At 35.7% G+C, this 19,608-nt stretch overlaps 1 protein-coding gene across 1 annotated transcript in view; it reads right to left on the bottom strand.

Moving 5' to 3' along the window:
* The window catches only part of LOC126747951 (uncharacterized), a 403,836-nt gene that overhangs the window by 228,161 nt on the left and 156,067 nt on the right, over window positions 1–19,608 (bottom strand). The window lies entirely within an intron of this gene.

The following is a 19,608-nucleotide window of genomic DNA, read 5'->3' as shown; positions in this document are numbered from 1 at the left end:
CTAAGACAGAACCGTTGGATTTTTAAAGCTAGTACTAACAGAAGTCGAGATATAGATTACCAAACTTTGGGTTTTTGGTGCATATATATGGAAACTGAAAATTTGTATCTCGGTTATTAAAGGAGCTACGACTTTGGGAATAGTTGCGTTGGATTAAGAACGACAAAACTAAGACAGAACCGTTGGATTTTTAAAGCTAGTACTGACAGAAGTCGAGATATAGATTTCCAAACTTTGGGTTTTTGGTGCACATATATGGAAACTGAAAATTTGTATCTCGGTTATTAAAGGAGCTACGACTTTGGGAATAGTTGCGTTGGATTTAGAACGACGAAACTAAGACAGAACCGTTGAATTTTTAAAGTTAGTACTGACAGAAGTCGAGATATAGATTACCAAACTTTGGGTTTTTGGTGCATATATATGGAAACTGAAAATTTGTATCTCGGTTATTAATGGAGCTACGACTTTAAGAATAGTTGCGTTGGATTTAGAACGACGAAGCTAAGACAGAACCGTTGGATTTTTAAAGCTACTACTGACAGAAATCGAGATATAGACTTCCAAACTTTGGGTTTTTGGTGCATATATATGGAAACTGAAAATTTGTATCTCGGTTATTAAAGGAGCTACGACTTTAAGAATAATTGCGTTGGATTTAGAATGACGAAACTAAGACAGAACCGTTGGATTTTTAAAGCTAGTACTGACAGAAGTCGAGATATAGATTACCAAACTTTGGGTTTTTGGTGCATATATATGGAAACTGAAAATTTGTATCTCGGTTATTAAAGGAGCTACGACTTTGGGAATAGTTGCGTTGGATTTAGAACGACAAAACTAAGACAGAACCGTTGGATTTTTAAAGCTAGTACTGACAGAAGTCGAGATATAGATTTCCAAACTTTGGGTTTTTGGTGCTCATATATGGATACTGAAAATTTGTATCTCGGTTATTAAAGGAGCTACGACTTTGGGAATAGTTGCGTTGGATTTAGAATGACGAAACTAAGACAGAGCCGTTAGATTTTTAAAGCTACTACTGACAGAAATCGAGATATAGACTTCCAAACTTTGGGTTTTTGGTGCATATATATGGAAACTGAAAATTTGTATCTCGGTTATTAAAGGAGCTACGACTTTAAGAATAATTGCGTTGGATTTAGAATGACGAAACTAAGACAGAACCGTTGGATTTTTAAAGCTAGTACTGACAGAAGTCGAGATATAGATTACCAAACTTTGGGTTTTTGGTGCATATATATGGAAACTGAAAATTTGTATCTCGGTTATTAAAGGAGCTACGACTTTGGGAATAGTTGCGTTGGATTTAGAACGACAAAACTAAGACAGAACCGTTGGATTTTTAAAGCTAGTACTGACAGAAGTCGAGATATAGATTACCAAACTTTGGGTTTTTGGTGCATATATATGGAAACTGAAAATTTGTATCTCGGTTATTAAAGGAGCTACGACATTGGGAATAGTTGCGTTGGATTTAGAACGACGAAACTAAGACAGAACCGTTGGATTTTTAAAGCTAGTACTGACAGAAGTCGAGATATAGATTTTCAAACTTTGGGTTTTTGGTGCACATATATGGAAACTGAAAATTTGTATCTCGGTTATTAAAGGAGCTACGGCTTTGGGAATAGTTGCGTTGGATTTAGAATGACGAAACTAAGACAGAACCGTTGGATTTTTAAAGCTAGTACTGACAGAAGTCGAGATATAGATTTTCAAACTTTGGGTTTTTGGTGCACATATATGGAAACTGAAAATTTGTATCTCGGTTATTAAAGGAGCTACGACTTTGGGAATAGTTGCGTTGGATTTAGAACGACGAAACTAAGACAGAACCGTTGGATTTTTAAAGCTAGTACTGACAGAAGTCGAGATATAGATTTCCAAACTTTGGGTTTTTGGTGCACATATATGGAAACTGAAAATTTGTATCTCGGTTATTAAACGAGCTACGACTTTGGGAATAATTGCGTTGGATTTAGAACGACGAAACTAAGACAGAACCGTTGGATTTTCAAAGCTAGTACTGACAGAAGTCGAGATATAGATTTCCAAACTTTGGGTTTTTGGTGCTCATATATGGATACTGAAAATTTGTATCTCGGTTATTAAAGGAGCTACGACTTTGGGAATAGTTGCGTTGGATTTAGAATGACGAAACTAAGACAGAGCCGTTAGATTTTTAAAGCTAGTACTGACAGAAGTCGAGATATAGATTACCAAACTTTGGGTTTTTGGTGCATATATATGGAAACTGAAAATTTGTATCTCGGTTATTAAAGGAGCTACGACTTTGGGAATAGTTGCGTTGGATTTAGAACGACGAAACTAAGACAGAACCGTTGGATTTTTAAAGCTAGTACTAACAGAAGTCGAGATATAGATTACCAAACTTTGGGTTTTTGGTGCACATATATGGAAACTGAAAATTTGTATCTCGGTTATTAAAGGAGCTACGACTTTGGGATAAGTTGCGTTGGATTTAGAATGACGAAACTAAGACAGAACCGTTGGATTTTTAAAGCTAGTACTGACAGAAGTCGAGATATAGATTACCAAACTTTGGGTTTTTGGTGCACATATATGGAAACTGAAAATTTGTATCTCGGTTATTAAAGGAGCTACGACTTTGGGAATAGTTGCGTTGGATTTAGAACGACGAAACTAAGACAGAACCGTTGGATTTTTAAAGCTAGTACTGACAGAAGTCGAGATATAGATTACCAAACTTTGGGTTTTTGGTGCATATATATGGAAACTGAAAATTTGTATCTCGGTTATTAAAGAAGCTACGACTTTGGGAATAGTTGCGTTGGATTTAGAACGACGAAACTAAGACAGAACCGTTGGATTTTTAAAGCTAGTACTGACAGAAGTCGAGATATAGATTTCCAAACTTTGGGTTTTTGGTGCACATATATGGAAACTGAAAATTTGTATCTCGGTTATTAAAGGAGCTACGACTTTGGGAATAGTTGCGTTGGATTTGGAACGACGAAACTAAGACAGAACCGTTGGATTTTTAAAGCTAGTACTGACAGAAGTCGAGATATAGATTACCAAACTTTGGGTTTTTGGTGCATATATATGGAAACTGAAAATTTGTATCTCGGTTATTAAAGGAGCTACGACTTTAAGAATAATTGCGTTGGATTTAGAACGACGAAACTAAGACAGAATTGTTGGATTTTTAAAGCTACTACTGACAGAAGTCGAGATATAGATTTCCAAACTTTGGGTTTTTGGTGCACATATATGGAAACTGAAAATTTGTATCTCGGTTATTAAAGGAGCTACGACTTTGGGAATAGTTGCGTTGGATTTAGAACGACGAAACTAAGACAGAAGCGTTGGATTTTTAAAGCTAGTACTAACAGAAGTCGAGATATAGATTTCCAAACTTTGGGTTTTTGGTGCACATATATGGAAACTGAAAATTTGTATCTCGGTTATTAAAGGAGCTACGACTTTGGGAATAGTTGCGTTGGATTAAGAACGACAAAACTAAGACAGAACCGTTGGATTTTCAAAGCTAGTACTGACAGAAGTCGAGATATAGATTTCCAAACTTTGGGTTTTTGGTGCTCATATATGGATACTGAAAATTTGTATCTCGGTTATTAAAGGAGCTACGACTTTGGGAATTGTTGCGTTGGATTTAGAATGACGAAACTAAGACAGAGCCGTTGGATTTTTAAAGCTAGTACTGACAGAAGTCGAGATATAGATTACCAAACTTTGGGTTTTTGGTGCATATATATGGAAACTGAAAATTTGTATCTCGGTTATTAAAGGAGCTACGACTTTGGGAATAGTTGCGTTGGATTTAGAACGACGAAACTAAGACAGAACCGTTGGATTTTTAAAGCTAGTACTGACAGAAGTCGAGATATAGATTTCCAAACTTTGGGTTTTTGGTGCACATATATGGAAACTGAAAATTTGTATCTCGGTTATTAAAGGAGCTACGACTTTGGGAATAGTTGCGTTGGATTTAAAATGACGAAACTAAGACAGAACCGTTGGATTTTTAAAGCTAGTACTGACAGAAGTCGAGATATAGATTACCAAACTTTGGGTTTTTGGTGCATATATATGGAAACTGAAAAATTGTATCTCGGTTATTAAAGGAGCTACGACTTTGGGAATAGTTGCGTTGGATTTAGAACGACGAAACTAAAACAGAACCGTTGGATTTTTAAAGCTAGTACTAACAGAAGTCGAGATATAGATTTCCAAACTTTGGGTTTTTGGTGCACATATATGGAAACTGAAAATTTGTATCTCGGTTATTAAAGGAGCTACGACTTTGGGAATAGTTGCGTTGGATTTAGAATGACGAAACTAAGACAGAACCGTTGGATTTTTAAAGCTAGTACTAACAGAAGTCGAGATATAGATTACCAAACTTTGGGTTTTTGGTGCATATATATGGAAACTGAAAATTTGTATCTCGGTTATTAAAGGAGCTACGACTTTGGGAATAGTTGCGTTGGATTAAGAACGACAAAACTAAGACAGAACCGTTGGATTTTTAAAGCTAGTACTGACAGAAGTCGAGATATAGATTTCCAAACTTTGGGTTTTTGGTGCACATATATGGAAACTGAAAATTTGTATCTCGGTTATTAAAGGAGCTACGACTTTGGGAATAGTTGCGTTGGATTTAGAACGACGAAACTAAGACAGAACCGTTGAATTTTTAAAGTTAGTACTGACAGAAGTCGAGATATAGATTACCAAACTTTGGGTTTTTGGTGCATATATATGGAAACTGAAAATTTGTATCTCGGTTATTAATGGAGCTACGACTTTAAGAATAGTTGCGTTGGATTTAGAACGACGAAGCTAAGACAGAACCGTTGGATTTTTAAAGCTACTACTGACAGAAATCGAGATATAGACTTCCAAACTTTGGGTTTTTGGTGCATATATATGGAAACTGAAAATTTGTATCTCGGTTATTAAAGGAGCTACGACTTTAAGAATAATTGCGTTGGATTTAGAATGACGAAACTAAGACAGAACCGTTGGATTTTTAAAGCTAGTACTGACAGAAGTCGAGATATAGATTACCAAACTTTGGGTTTTTGGTGCATATATATGGAAACTGAAAATTTGTATCTCGGTTATTAAAGGAGCTACGACTTTGGGAATAGTTGCGTTGGATTTAGAACGACAAAACTAAGACAGAACCGTTGGATTTTTAAAGCTAGTACTGACAGAAGTCGAGATATAGATTTCCAAACTTTGGGTTTTTGGTGCTCATATATGGATACTGAAAATTTGTATCTCGGTTATTAAAGGAGCTACGACTTTGGGAATAGTTGCGTTGGATTTAGAATGACGAAACTAAGACAGAGCCGTTAGATTTTTAAAGCTACTACTGACAGAAATCGAGATATAGACTTCCAAACTTTGGGTTTTTGGTGCATATATATGGAAACTGAAAATTTGTATCTCGGTTATTAAAGGAGCTACGACTTTAAGAATAATTGCGTTGGATTTAGAATGACGAAACTAAGACAGAACCGTTGGATTTTTAAAGCTAGTACTGACAGAAGTCGAGATATAGATTACCAAACTTTGGGTTTTTGGTGCATATATATGGAAACTGAAAATTTGTATCTCGGTTATTAAAGGAGCTACGACTTTGGGAATAGTTGCGTTGGATTTAGAACGACAAAACTAAGACAGAACCGTTGGATTTTTAAAGCTAGTACTGACAGAAGTCGAGATATAGATTACCAAACTTTGGGTTTTTGGTGCATATATATGGAAACTGAAAATTTGTATCTCGGTTATTAAAGGAGCTACGACATTGGGAATAGTTGCGTTGGATTTAGAACGACGAAACTAAGACAGAACCGTTGGATTTTTAAAGCTAGTACTGACAGAAGTCGAGATATAGATTTTCAAACTTTGGGTTTTTGGTGCACATATATGGAAACTGAAAATTTGTATCTCGGTTATTAAAGGAGCTACGGCTTTGGGAATAGTTGCGTTGGATTTAGAATGACGAAACTAAGACAGAACCGTTGGATTTTTAAAGCTAGTACTGACAGAAGTCGAGATATAGATTTTCAAACTTTGGGTTTTTGGTGCACATATATGGAAACTGAAAATTTGTATCTCGGTTATTAAAGGAGCTACGACTTTGGGAATAGTTGCGTTGGATTTAGAACGACGAAACTAAGACAGAACCGTTGGATTTTTAAAGCTAGTACTGACAGAAGTCGAGATATAGATTACCAAACTTTGGGTTTTTGGTGCATATATATGGAAACTGAAAAATTGTATCTCGGTTATTAAAGGAGCTACGACTTTGGGAATAGTTGCGTTGGATTTAGAACGACGAAACTAAAACAGAACCGTTGGATTTTTAAAGCTAGTACTAACAGAAGTCGAGATATAGATTTCCAAACTTTGGGTTTTTGGTGCACATATATGGAAACTGAAAATTTGTATCTCGGTTATTAAAGGAGCTACGACTTTGGGAATAGTTGCGTTGGATTTAGAATGACGAAACTAAGACAGAACCGTTGGATTTTTAAAGCTAGTACTAACAGAAGTCGAGATATAGATTACCAAACTTTGGGTTTTTGGTGCATATATATGGAAACTGAAAATTTGTATCTCGGTTATTAAAGGAGCTACGACTTTGGGAATAGTTGCGTTGGATTAAGAATGACGAAACTAAGACAGAACCGTTGGATTTTTAAAGCTAGTGCTGACAGAAGTCGAGATATAGATTACCAAACTTTGGGTTTTTGGTGCATATATATGGAAACTGAAAATTTGTATCTCGGTTATTAAAGGAGCTACGACTTTGGGAATAGTTGCGTTGGATTTAGAATGACGAAACTAAGACAGAACCGTTGGATTTTTAAAGCTAGTACTGACAGAAGTCGAGATATAGATTTCCAAACTTTGGGTTTTTGGTGCACATATATGGAAACTGAAAATTTGTATCTCGGTTATTAAAGGAGCTACGACTTTGGGAATAGTTGCGTTGGATTGAGAACGACGAAACTAAGACAGAACCGTTGGATTTTTAAAGCTAGTACTGACAGAAGTCGAGATATAGATTACCAAACTTTGGGTTTTTGGTGCACATATATGGAAACTGAAAATTTGTATCTCGGTTATTAAAGGAGCTACGACTTTGGGAATAGTTGCGTTGGATTTAGAACGACGAAGCTAAGACAGAACCGTTGGATTTTTAAAGCTACTACTGACAGAAATCGAGATATAGACTTCCAAACTTTGGGTTTTTGGTGCATATATATGGAAACTGAAAATTTGTATCTCGGTTATTAAAGGAGCTACGACTTTAAGAATAATTGCGTTGGATTTAGAATGACGAAACTAAGACAGAACCGTTGGATTTTTAAAGCTAGTACTGACAGAAGTCGAGATATAGATTACCAAACTTTGGGTTTTTGGTGCATATATATGGAAACTGAAAATTTGTATCTCGGTTATTAAAGGAGCTACGACTTTGGGAATAGTTGCGTTGGATTTAGAACGACAAAACTAAGACAGAACCGTTGGATTTTTAAAGCTAGTACTGACAGAAGTCGAGATATAGATTTCCAAACTTTGGGTTTTTGGTGCTCATATATGGATACTGAAAATTTGTATCTCGGTTATTAAAGGAGCTACGACTTTGGGAATAGTTGCGTTGGATTTAGAATGACGAAACTAAGACAGAGCCGTTAGATTTTTAAAGCTAGTACTGACAGAAGTCGAGATATAGATTACCAAACTTTGGGTTTTTGGTGCATATATATGGAAACTGAAAATTTGTATCTCGGTTATTAAAGGAGCTACGACATTGGGAATAGTTGCGTTGGATTTAGAACGACGAAACTAAGACAGAACCGTTGGATTTTTAAAGCTAGTACTGACAGAAGTCGAGATATAGATTTTCAAACTTTGGGTTTTTGGTGCACATATATGGAAACTGAAAATTTGTATCTCGGTTATTAAAGGAGCTACGGCTTTGGGAATAGTTGCGTTGGATTTAGAATGACGAAACTAAGACAGAACCGTTGGATTTTTAAAGCTAGTACTGACAGAAGTCGAGATATAGATTTTCAAACTTTGGGTTTTTGGTGCACATATATGGAAACTGAAAATTTGTATCTCGGTTATTAAAGGAGCTACGACTTTGGGAATAGTTGCGTTGGATTTAGAACGACGAAACTAAGACAGAACCGTTGGATTTTTAAAGCTAGTACTGACAGAAGTCGAGATATAGATTACCAAACTTTGGGTTTTTGGTGCATATATATGGAAACTGAAAAATTGTATCTCGGTTATTAAAGGAGCTACGACTTTGGGAATAGTTGCGTTGGATTTAGAACGACGAAACTAAAACAGAACCGTTGGATTTTTAAAGCTAGTACTAACAGAAGTCGAGATATAGATTTCCAAACTTTGGGTTTTTGGTGCACATATATGGAAACTGAAAATTTGTATCTCGGTTATTAAAGGAGCTACGACTTTGGGAATAGTTGCGTTGGATTTAGAATGACGAAACTAAGACAGAACCGTTGGATTTTTAAAGCTAGTATTAACAGAAGTCGAGATATAGATTACCAAACTTTGGGTTTTTGGTGCATATATATGGAAACTGAAAATTTGTATCTCGGTTATTAAAGGAGCTACGACTTTGGGAATAGTTGCGTTGGATTAAGAATGACGAAACTAAGACAGAACCGTTGGATTTTTAAAGCTAGTACTGACAGAAGTCGAGATATAGATTACCAAACTTTGGGTTTTTGGTGCATATATATGGAAACTGAAAATTTGTATCTCGGTTATTAAAGGAGCTACGACTTTGGGAATAGTTGCGTTGGATTTAGAATGACGAAACTAAGACAGAACCGTTGAATTTTTAAAGCTAGTACTGACAGAAGTCGAGATATAGATTTTCAAACTTTGGGTTTTTGGTGCACATATATGGAAACTGAAAATTTGTATCTCGGTTATTAAAGGAGCTACGACTTTGAGAATAGTTGCGTTGGATTTAAAATGACGAAACTAAGACAGAACCGTTGAATTTTTAAAGCTAGTACTGACAGAAGTCGAGATATAGATTTTCAAACTTTGGGTTTTTGGTGCACATATATGGAAACTGAAAATTTGTATCTCGGTTATTAAAGGAGCTACGGCTTTGGGAATAGTTGCGTTGGATTTAGAATGACGAAACTAAGACAGAACCGTTGGATTTTTAAAGCTAGTACTGACAGAAGTCGAGATATAGATTTTCAAACTTTGGGTTTTTGGTGCACATATATGGAAACTGAAAATTTGTATCTCGGTTATTAAAGGAGCTACGACTTTGGGAATAGTTGCGTTGGATTTAAAATGACGAAACTAAGACAGAACCGTTGAATTTTTAAAGCTAGTACTGACAGAAGTCGAGATATAGATTTTCAAACTTTGGGTTTTTGGTGCACATATATGGAAACTGAAAATTTGTATCTCGGTTATTAAAGGAGCTACGACTTTGGGAATAGTTGCGTTGGATTTAGAACGACGAAACTAAGACAGAACCGTTGGATTTTTAAAGCTAGTACTGACAGAAGTCGAGATATAGATTACCAAACTTTGGGTTTTTGGTGCATATATATGGAAACTGAAAAATTGTATCTCGGTTATTAAAGGAGCTACGACTTTGGGAATAGTTGCGTTGGATTTAGAACGACGAAACTAAAACAGAACCGTTGGATTTTTAAAGCTAGTACTAACAGAAGTCGAGATATAGATTTCCAAACTTTGGGTTTTTGGTGCACATATATGGAAACTGAAAATTTGTATCTCGGTTATTAAAGGAGCTACGACTTTGGGAATAGTTGCGTTGGATTTAGAATGACGAAACTAAGACAGAACCGTTGGATTTTTAAAGCTAGTACTAACAGAAGTCGAGATATAGATTACCAAACTTTGGGTTTTTGGTGCATATATATGGAAACTGAAAATTTGTATCTCGGTTATTAAAGGAGCTACGACTTTGGGAATAGTTGCGTTGGATTAAGAATGACGAAACTAAGACAGAACCGTTGGATTTTTAAAGCTAGTGCTGACAGAAGTCGAGATATAGATTACCAAACTTTGGGTTTTTGGTGCATATATATGGAAACTGAAAATTTGTATCTCGGTTATTAAAGGAGCTACGACTTTGGGAATAGTTGCGTTGGATTTAGAATGACGAAACTAAGACAGAACCGTTGGATTTTTAAAGCTAGTACTGACAGAAGTCGAGATATAGATTTCCAAACTTTGGGTTTTTGGTGCACATATATGGAAACTGAAAATTTGTATCTCGGTTATTAAAGGAGCTACGACTTTGGGAATAGTTGCGTTGGATTGAGAACGACGAAACTAAGACAGAACCGTTGGATTTTTAAAGCTAGTACTGACAGAAGTCGAGATATAGATTACCAAACTTTGGGTTTTTGGTGCACATATATGGAAACTGAAAATTTGTATCTCGGTTATTAAAGGAGCTACGACTTTGGGAATAGTTGCGTTGGATTTAGAACGACGAAGCTAAGACAGAACCGTTGGATTTTTAAAGCTACTACTGACAGAAATCGAGATATAGACTTCCAAACTTTGGGTTTTTGGTGCATATATATGGAAACTGAAAATTTGTATCTCGGTTATTAAAGGAGCTACGACTTTAAGAATAATTGCGTTGGATTTAGAATGACGAAACTAAGACAGAACCGTTGGATTTTTAAAGCTAGTACTGACAGAAGTCGAGATATAGATTACCAAACTTTGGGTTTTTGGTGCATATATATGGAAACTGAAAATTTGTATCTCGGTTATTAAAGGAGCTACGACTTTGGGAATAGTTGCGTTGGATTTAGAACGACAAAACTAAGACAGAACCGTTGGATTTTTAAAGCTAGTACTGACAGAAGTCGAGATATAGATTTCCAAACTTTGGGTTTTTGGTGCTCATATATGGATACTGAAAATTTGTATCTCGGTTATTAAAGGAGCTACGACTTTGGGAATAGTTGCGTTGGATTTAGAATGACGAAACTAAGACAGAGCCGTTAGATTTTTAAAGCTAGTACTGACAGAAGTCGAGATATAGATTACCAAACTTTGGGTTTTTGGTGCATATATATGGAAACTGAAAATTTGTATCTCGGTTATTAAAGGAGCTACGACATTGGGAATAGTTGCGTTGGATTTAGAACGACGAAACTAAGACAGAACCGTTGGATTTTTAAAGCTAGTACTGACAGAAGTCGAGATATAGATTTTCAAACTTTGGGTTTTTGGTGCACATATATGGAAACTGAAAATTTGTATCTCGGTTATTAAAGGAGCTACGGCTTTGGGAATAGTTGCGTTGGATTTAGAATGACGAAACTAAGACAGAACCGTTGGATTTTTAAAGCTAGTACTGACAGAAGTCGAGATATAGATTTTCAAACTTTGGGTTTTTGGTGCACATATATGGAAACTGAAAATTTGTATCTCGGTTATTAAAGGAGCTACGACTTTGGGAATAGTTGCGTTGGATTTAGAACGACGAAACTAAGACAGAACCGTTGGATTTTTAAAGCTAGTACTGACAGAAGTCGAGATATAGATTACCAAACTTTGGGTTTTTGGTGCATATATATGGAAACTGAAAAATTGTATCTCGGTTATTAAAGGAGCTACGACTTTGGGAATAGTTGCGTTGGATTTAGAACGACGAAACTAAAACAGAACCGTTGGATTTTTAAAGCTAGTACTAACAGAAGTCGAGATATAGATTTCCAAACTTTGGGTTTTTGGTGCACATATATGGAAACTGAAAATTTGTATCTCGGTTATTAAAGGAGCTACGACTTTGGGAATAGTTGCGTTGGATTTAGAATGACGAAACTAAGACAGAACCGTTGGATTTTTAAAGCTAGTATTAACAGAAGTCGAGATATAGATTACCAAACTTTGGGTTTTTGGTGCATATATATGGAAACTGAAAATTTTTATCTCGGTTATTAAAGGAGCTACGACTTTGGGAATAGTTGCGTTGGATTAAGAATGACGAAACTAAGACAGAACCGTTGGATTTTTAAAGCTAGTACTGACAGAAGTCGAGATATAGATTACCAAACTTTGGGTTTTTGGTGCATATATATGGAAACTGAAAATTTGTATCTCGGTTATTAAAGGAGCTACGACTTTGGGAATAGTTGCGTTGGATTTAGAATGACGAAACTAAGACAGAACCGTTGAATTTTTAAAGCTAGTACTGACAGAAGTCGAGATATAGATTTTCAAACTTTGGGTTTTTGGTGCACATATATGGAAACTGAAAATTTGTATCTCGGTTATTAAAGGAGCTACGACTTTGAGAATAGTTGCGTTGGATTTAAAATGACGAAACTAAGACAGAACCGTTGAATTTTTAAAGCTAGTACTGACAGAAGTCGAGATATAGATTTTCAAACTTTGGGTTTTTGGTGCACATATATGGAAACTGAAAATTTGTATCTCGGTTATTAAAGGAGCTACGGCTTTGGGAATAGTTGCGTTGGATTTAGAATGACGAAACTAAGACAGAACCGTTGGATTTTTAAAGCTAGTACTGACAGAAGTCGAGATATAGATTTTCAAACTTTGGGTTTTTGGTGCACATATATGGAAACTGAAAATTTGTATCTCGGTTATTAAAGGAGCTACGACTTTGGGAATAGTTGCGTTGGATTTAAAATGACGAAACTAAGACAGAACCGTTGAATTTTTAAAGCTAGTACTGACAGAAGTCGAGATATAGATTTTCAAACTTTGGGTTTTTGGTGCACATATATGGAAACTGAAAATTTGTATCTCGGTTATTAAAGGAGCTACGACTTTGGGAATAGTTGCGTTGGATTTAGAACGACGAAACTAAGACAGAACCGTTGGATTTTTAAAGCTAGTACTGACAGAAGTCGAGATATAGATTACCAAACTTTGGGTTTTTGGTGCATATATATGGAAACTGAAAATTTGTATCTCGGTTATTAAAGGAGCTACGACTTTGGGAATAGTTGCGTTGGATTTAGAACGACGAAGCTAAGACAGAACCGTTGGATTTTTAAAGCTACTACTGACAGAAATCGAGATATAGACTTCCAAACTTTGGGTTTTTGGTGCATATATATGGAAACTGAAAATTTGTATCTCGGTTATTAAAGGAGCTACGACTTTAAGAATAATTGCGTTGGATTTAGAATGACGAAACTAAGACAGAACCGTTGGATTTTTAAAGCTAGTACTGACAGAAGTCGAGATATAGATTACCAAACTTTGGGTTTTTGGTGCATATATATGGAAACTGAAAATTTGTATCTCGGTTATTAAAGGAGCTACGACTTTGGGAATAGTTGCGTTGGATTTAGAACGACAAAACTAAGACAGAACCGTTGGATTTTTAAAGCTAGTACTGACAGAAGTCGAGATATAGATTTCCAAACTTTGGGTTTTTGGTGCTCATATATGGATACTGAAAATTTGTATCTCGGTTATTAAAGGAGCTACGACTTTGGGAATAGTTGCGTTGGATTTAGAATGACGAAACTAAGACAGAGCCGTTAGATTTTTAAAGCTAGTACTGACAGAAGTCGAGATATAGATTACCAAACTTTGGGTTTTTGGTGCATATATATGGAAACTGAAAATTTGTATCTCGGTTATTAAAGGAGCTACGACATTGGGAATAGTTGCGTTGGATTTAGAACGACGAAACTAAGACAGAACCGTTGGATTTTTAAAGCTAGTACTGACAGAAGTCGAGATATAGATTTTCAAACTTTGGGTTTTTGGTGCACATATATGGAAACTGAAAATTTGTATCTCGGTTATTAAAGGAGCTACGGCTTTGGGAATAGTTGCGTTGGATTTAGAATGACGAAACTAAGACAGAACCGTTGGATTTTTAAAGCTAGTACTGACAGAAGTCGAGATATAGATTTTCAAACTTTGGGTTTTTGGTGCACATATATGGAAACTGAAAATTTGTATCTCGGTTATTAAAGGAGCTACGACTTTGGGAATAGTTGCGTTGGATTTAGAACGACGAAACTAAGACAGAACCGTTGGATTTTTAAAGCTAGTACTGACAGAAGTCGAGATATAGATTACCAAACTTTGGGTTTTTGGTGCATATATATGGAAACTGAAAAATTGTATCTCGGTTATTAAAGGAGCTACGACTTTGGGAATAGTTGCGTTGGATTTAGAACGACGAAACTAAAACAGAACCGTTGGATTTTTAAAGCTAGTACTAACAGAAGTCGAGATATAGATTTCCAAACTTTGGGTTTTTGGTGCACATATATGGAAACTGAAAATTTGTATCTCGGTTATTAAAGGAGCTACGACTTTGGGAATAGTTGCGTTGGATTTAGAATGACGAAACTAAGACAGAACCGTTGGATTTTTAAAGCTAGTATTAACAGAAGTCGAGATATAGATTACCAAACTTTGGGTTTTTGGTGCATATATATGGAAACTGAAAATTTGTATCTCGGTTATTAAAGGAGCTACGACTTTGGGAATAGTTGCGTTGGATTAAGAATGACGAAACTAAGACAGAACCGTTGGATTTTTAAAGCTAGTACTGACAGAAGTCGAGATATAGATTACCAAACTTTGGGTTTTTGGTGCATATATATGGAAACTGAAAATTTGTATCTCGGTTATTAAAGGAGCTACGACTTTGGGAATAGTTGCGTTGGATTTAGAATGACGAAACTAAGACAGAACCGTTGAATTTTTAAAGCTAGTACTGACAGAAGTCGAGATATAGATTTTCAAACTTTGGGTTTTTGGTGCACATATATGGAAACTGAAAATTTGTATCTCGGTTATTAAAGGAGCTACGACTTTGAGAATAGTTGCGTTGGATTTAAAATGACGAAACTAAGACAGAACCGTTGAATTTTTAAAGCTAGTACTGACAGAAGTCGAGATATAGATTTTCAAACTTTGGGTTTTTGGTGCACATATATGGAAACTGAAAATTTGTATCTCGGTTATTAAAGGAGCTACGGCTTTGGGAATAGTTGCGTTGGATTTAGAATGACGAAACTAAGACAGAACCGTTGGATTTTTAAAGCTAGTACTGACAGAAGTCGAGATATAGATTTTCAAACTTTGGGTTTTTGGTGCACATATATGGAAACTGAAAATTTGTATCTCGGTTATTAAAGGAGCTACGACTTTGGGAATAGTTGCGTTGGATTTAAAATGACGAAACTAAGACAGAACCGTTGAATTTTTAAAGCTAGTACTGACAGAAGTCGAGATATAGATTTTCAAACTTTGGGTTTTTGGTGCACATATATGGAAACTGAAAATTTGTATCTCGGTTATTAAAGGAGCTACGACTTTGGGAATAGTTGCGTTGGATTTAGAACGACGAAACTAAGACAGAACCGTTGGATTTTTAAAGCTAGTACTGACAGAAGTCGAGATATAGATTACCAAACTTTGGGTTTTTGGTGCATATATATGGAAACTGAAAATTTGTATCTCGGTTATTAAAGGAGCTACGACTTTGGGAATAGTTGCGTTGGATTTAGAACGACAAAACTAAGACAGAACCGTTGGATTTTTAAAGCTAGTACTGACAGAAGTCGAGATATAGATTTCCAAACTTTGGGTTTTTGGTGCTCATATATGGATACTGAAAATTTGTATCTCGGTTATTAAAGGAGCTACGACTTTGGGAATAGTTGCGTTGGATTTAGAATGACGAAACTAAGACAGAGCCGTTAGATTTTTAAAGCTAGTACTGACAGAAGTCGAGATATAGATTACCAAACTTTGGGTTTTTGGTGCATATATATGGAAACTGAAAATTTGTATCTCGGTTATTAAAGGAGCTACGACATTGGGAATAGTTGCGTTGGATTTAGAACGACGAAACTAAGACAGAACCGTTGGATTTTTAAAGCTAGTACTGACAGAAGTCGAGATATAGATTTTCAAACTTTGGGTTTTTGGTGCACATATATGGAAACTGAAAATTTGTATCTCGGTTATTAAAGGAGCTACGGCTTTGGGAATAGTTGCGTTGGATTTAGAATGACGAAACTAAGACAGAACCGTTGGATTTTTAAAGCTAGTACTGACAGAAGTCGAGATATAGATTTTCAAACTTTGGGTTTTTGGTGCACATATATGGAAACTGAAAATTTGTATCTCGGTTATTAAAGGAGCTACGACTTTGGGAATAGTTGCGTTGGATTTAGAACGACGAAACTAAGACAGAACCGTTGGATTTTTAAAGCTTGTACTGACAGAAGTCGAGATATAGATTACCAAACTTTGGGTTTTTGGTGCATATATATGGAAACTGAAAAATTGTATCTCGGTTATTAAAGGAGCTACGACTTTGGGAATAGTTGCGTTGGATTTAGAACGACGAAACTAAAACAGAACCGTTGGATTTTTAAAGCTAGTACTAACAGAAGTCGAGATATAGATTTCCAAACTTTGGGTTTTTGGTGCACATATATGGAAACTGAAAATTTGTATCTCGGTTATTAAAGGAGCTACGACATTGGGAATAGTTGCGTTGGATTTAGAACGACGAAACTAAGACAGAACCGTTGGATTTTTAAAGCTAGTACTGACAGAAGTCGAGATATAGATTTTCAAACTTTGGGTTTTTGGTGCACATATATGGAAACTGAAAATTTGTATCTCGGTTATTAAAGGAGCTACGGCTTTGGGAATAGTTGCGTTGGATTTAGAATGAGAAAACTAAGACAGAACCGTTGGATTTTTAAAGCTAGTACTGACAGAAGTCGAGATATAGATTTTCAAACTTTGGGTTTTTGGTGCACATATATGGAAACTGAAAATTTGTATCTCGGTTATTAAAGGAGCTACGACTTTGGGAATAGTTGCGTTGGATTTAGAACGACGAAACTAAGACAGAACCGTTGGATTTTTAAAGCTTGTACTGACAGAAGTCGAGATATAGATTACCAAACTTTGGGTTTTTGGTGCATATATATGGAAACTGAAAAATTGTATCTCGGTTATTAAAGGAGCTACGACTTTGGGAATAGTTGCGTTGGATTTAGAACGACGAAACTAAAACAGAACCGTTGGATTTTTAAAGCTAGTACTAACAGAAGTCGAGATATAGATTTCCAAACTTTGGGTTTTTGGTGCACATATATGGAAACTGAAAATTTGTATCTCGGTTATTAAAGGAGCTACGACTTTGGGAATAGTTGCGTTGGATTTAGAACGACGAAACTAAGACAGAACCGTTGGATTTTTAAAGCTAGTACTGACAGAAGTCGAGATATAGATTACCAAACTCTGGGTTTTTGGTGCATATATATGGAAACTGAAAAATTGTATCTCGATTATTAAAGGAGCTACGACTTTGGGAATAGTTGCGTTGGATTTAGAACGACGAAACTAAAACAGAACCGTTGGATTTTTAAAGCTAGTACTGACAGAAGTCGAGATATAGATTTCCAAACTTTGGGTTTTTGGTGCACATATATGGAAACTGAAAATTTGTATCTCGGTTATTAAAGGAGCTACGACTTTGGGAATAGTTGCGTTGGATTTAGAATGACGAAACTAAGACAGAACCGTTGGATTTTTAAAGCTAGTATTAACAGAAGTCGAGATATAGATTACCAAACTTTGGGTTTTTGGTGCATATATATGGAAACTGAAAATTTGTATCTCGGTTATTAAAGGAGCTACGACTTTGGGAATAGTTGCGTTGGATTAAGAATGACGAAACTAAGACAGAACCGTTGGATTTTTAAAGCTAGTACTGACAGAAGTCGAGATATAGATTACCAAACTTTGGGTTTTTGGTGTATATATATGGAAACTGAAAATTTGTATCTCGGTTATTAAAGGAGCTACGACTTTGGGAATAGTTGCGTTGGATTTAGAATGACGAAACTAAGACAGAACCGTTGAATTTTTAAAGCTAGTACTGACAGAAGTCGAGATATAGATTTTCAAACTTTGGGTTTTTGGTGCACATATATGGAAACTGAAAATTTGTATCTCGGTTATTAAAGGAGCTACGACTTTGGGAATAGTTGCGTTGGATTTAGAATGACGAAACTAAGACAGAACCGTTGAATTTTTAAAGCTAGTACTGACAGAAGTCGAGATATAGATTTTCAAACTTTGGGTTTTTGGTGCACATATATGGAAACTGAAAATTTGTATCTCGGTTATTAAAGGAGCTACGACTTTGGGAATAGTTGCGTTGGATTTAAAATGACGAAACTAAGACAGAACCGTTGAATTTTTAAAGCTAGTACTGACAGAAGTCGAGATATAGATTTTCAAACTTTGGGTTTTTGGTGCACATATATGGAAACTGAAAATTTGTATCTCGGTTATTAAAGGAGCTACGGCTTTGGGAATAGTTGCGTTGGATTTAGAATGACGAAACTAAGACAGAACCGTTGGATTTTTAAAGCTAGTACTGACAGAAGTCGAGATATAGATTTTCAAACTTTGGGTTTTTGGTGCACATATATGGAAACTGAAAATTTGTATCTCGGTTATTAAAGGAGCTACGGCTTTGGGAATAGTTGCGTTGGATTTAGAATGACGAAACTAAGACAGAACCGTTGGATTTTTAAAGCTAGTACTGACAGAAGTCGAGATATAGATTTTCAAACTTTGGGTTTTTGGTGCACATATATGGAAACTGAAAATTTGTATCTCGGTTATTAAAGGAGCTACGACTTTGGGAATAGTTGCGTTGGATTTAAAATGACGAAACTAAGACAGAACCGTTGAATTTTTAAAGCTAGTACTGACAGAAGTCGAGATATAGATTTTCAAACTTTGGGTTTTTGGTGCACATATATGGAAACTGAAAATTTGTATCTCGGTTATTAAAGGAGCTACGACTTTGGGAATAGTTGCGTTGGATTTAGAACGACGAAACTAAGACAGAACCGTTGGATTTTTAAAGCTAGTACTGACAGAAGTCGAGATATAGATTACCAAACTTTGGGTTTTTGGTGCATATATATGGAAACTGAAAAATTGTATCTCGGTTATTAAAGGAGCTACGACTTTGGGAATAGTTGCGTTGGATTTAGAACGACGAAACTAAAACAGAACCGTTGGATTTTTAAAGCTAGTACTAACAGAAGTCGAGATATAGATTTCCAAACTTTGGGTTTTTGGTGCACATATATGGAAACTGAAAATTTGTATCTCGGTTATTAAAGGAGCTACGACTTTGGGAATAGTTGCGTTGGATTTAGAATGACGAAACTAAGACAGAACCGTTGGATTTTTAAAGCTAGTACTAACAGAAGTCGAGATATAGATTACCAAACTTTGGGTTTTTGGTGCATATATATGGAAACTGAAAATTTGTATCTCGGTTATTAAAGGAGCTACGACTTTGGGAATAGTTGCGTTGGATTTAGAATGACGAAACTAAGACAGAACCGTTGGATTTTTAAAGCTAGTACTGACAGAAGTCGAGATATAGATTACCAAACTTTGGGTTTTTGGTGCATATATATGGAAACTGAAAATTTGTATCTCGGTTATTAA

Source organism: Anthonomus grandis, chromosome 20 (genome assembly GCF_022605725.1).
Source record: "Anthonomus grandis grandis chromosome 20, icAntGran1.3, whole genome shotgun sequence".
In the NCBI taxonomy this organism is placed as follows: Eukaryota; Metazoa; Arthropoda; class Insecta; order Coleoptera; family Curculionidae; genus Anthonomus; species Anthonomus grandis.
Note: the sequence above shows the minus strand (reverse complement) of the source record. Positions and strands in the feature narration are given on the sequence as shown.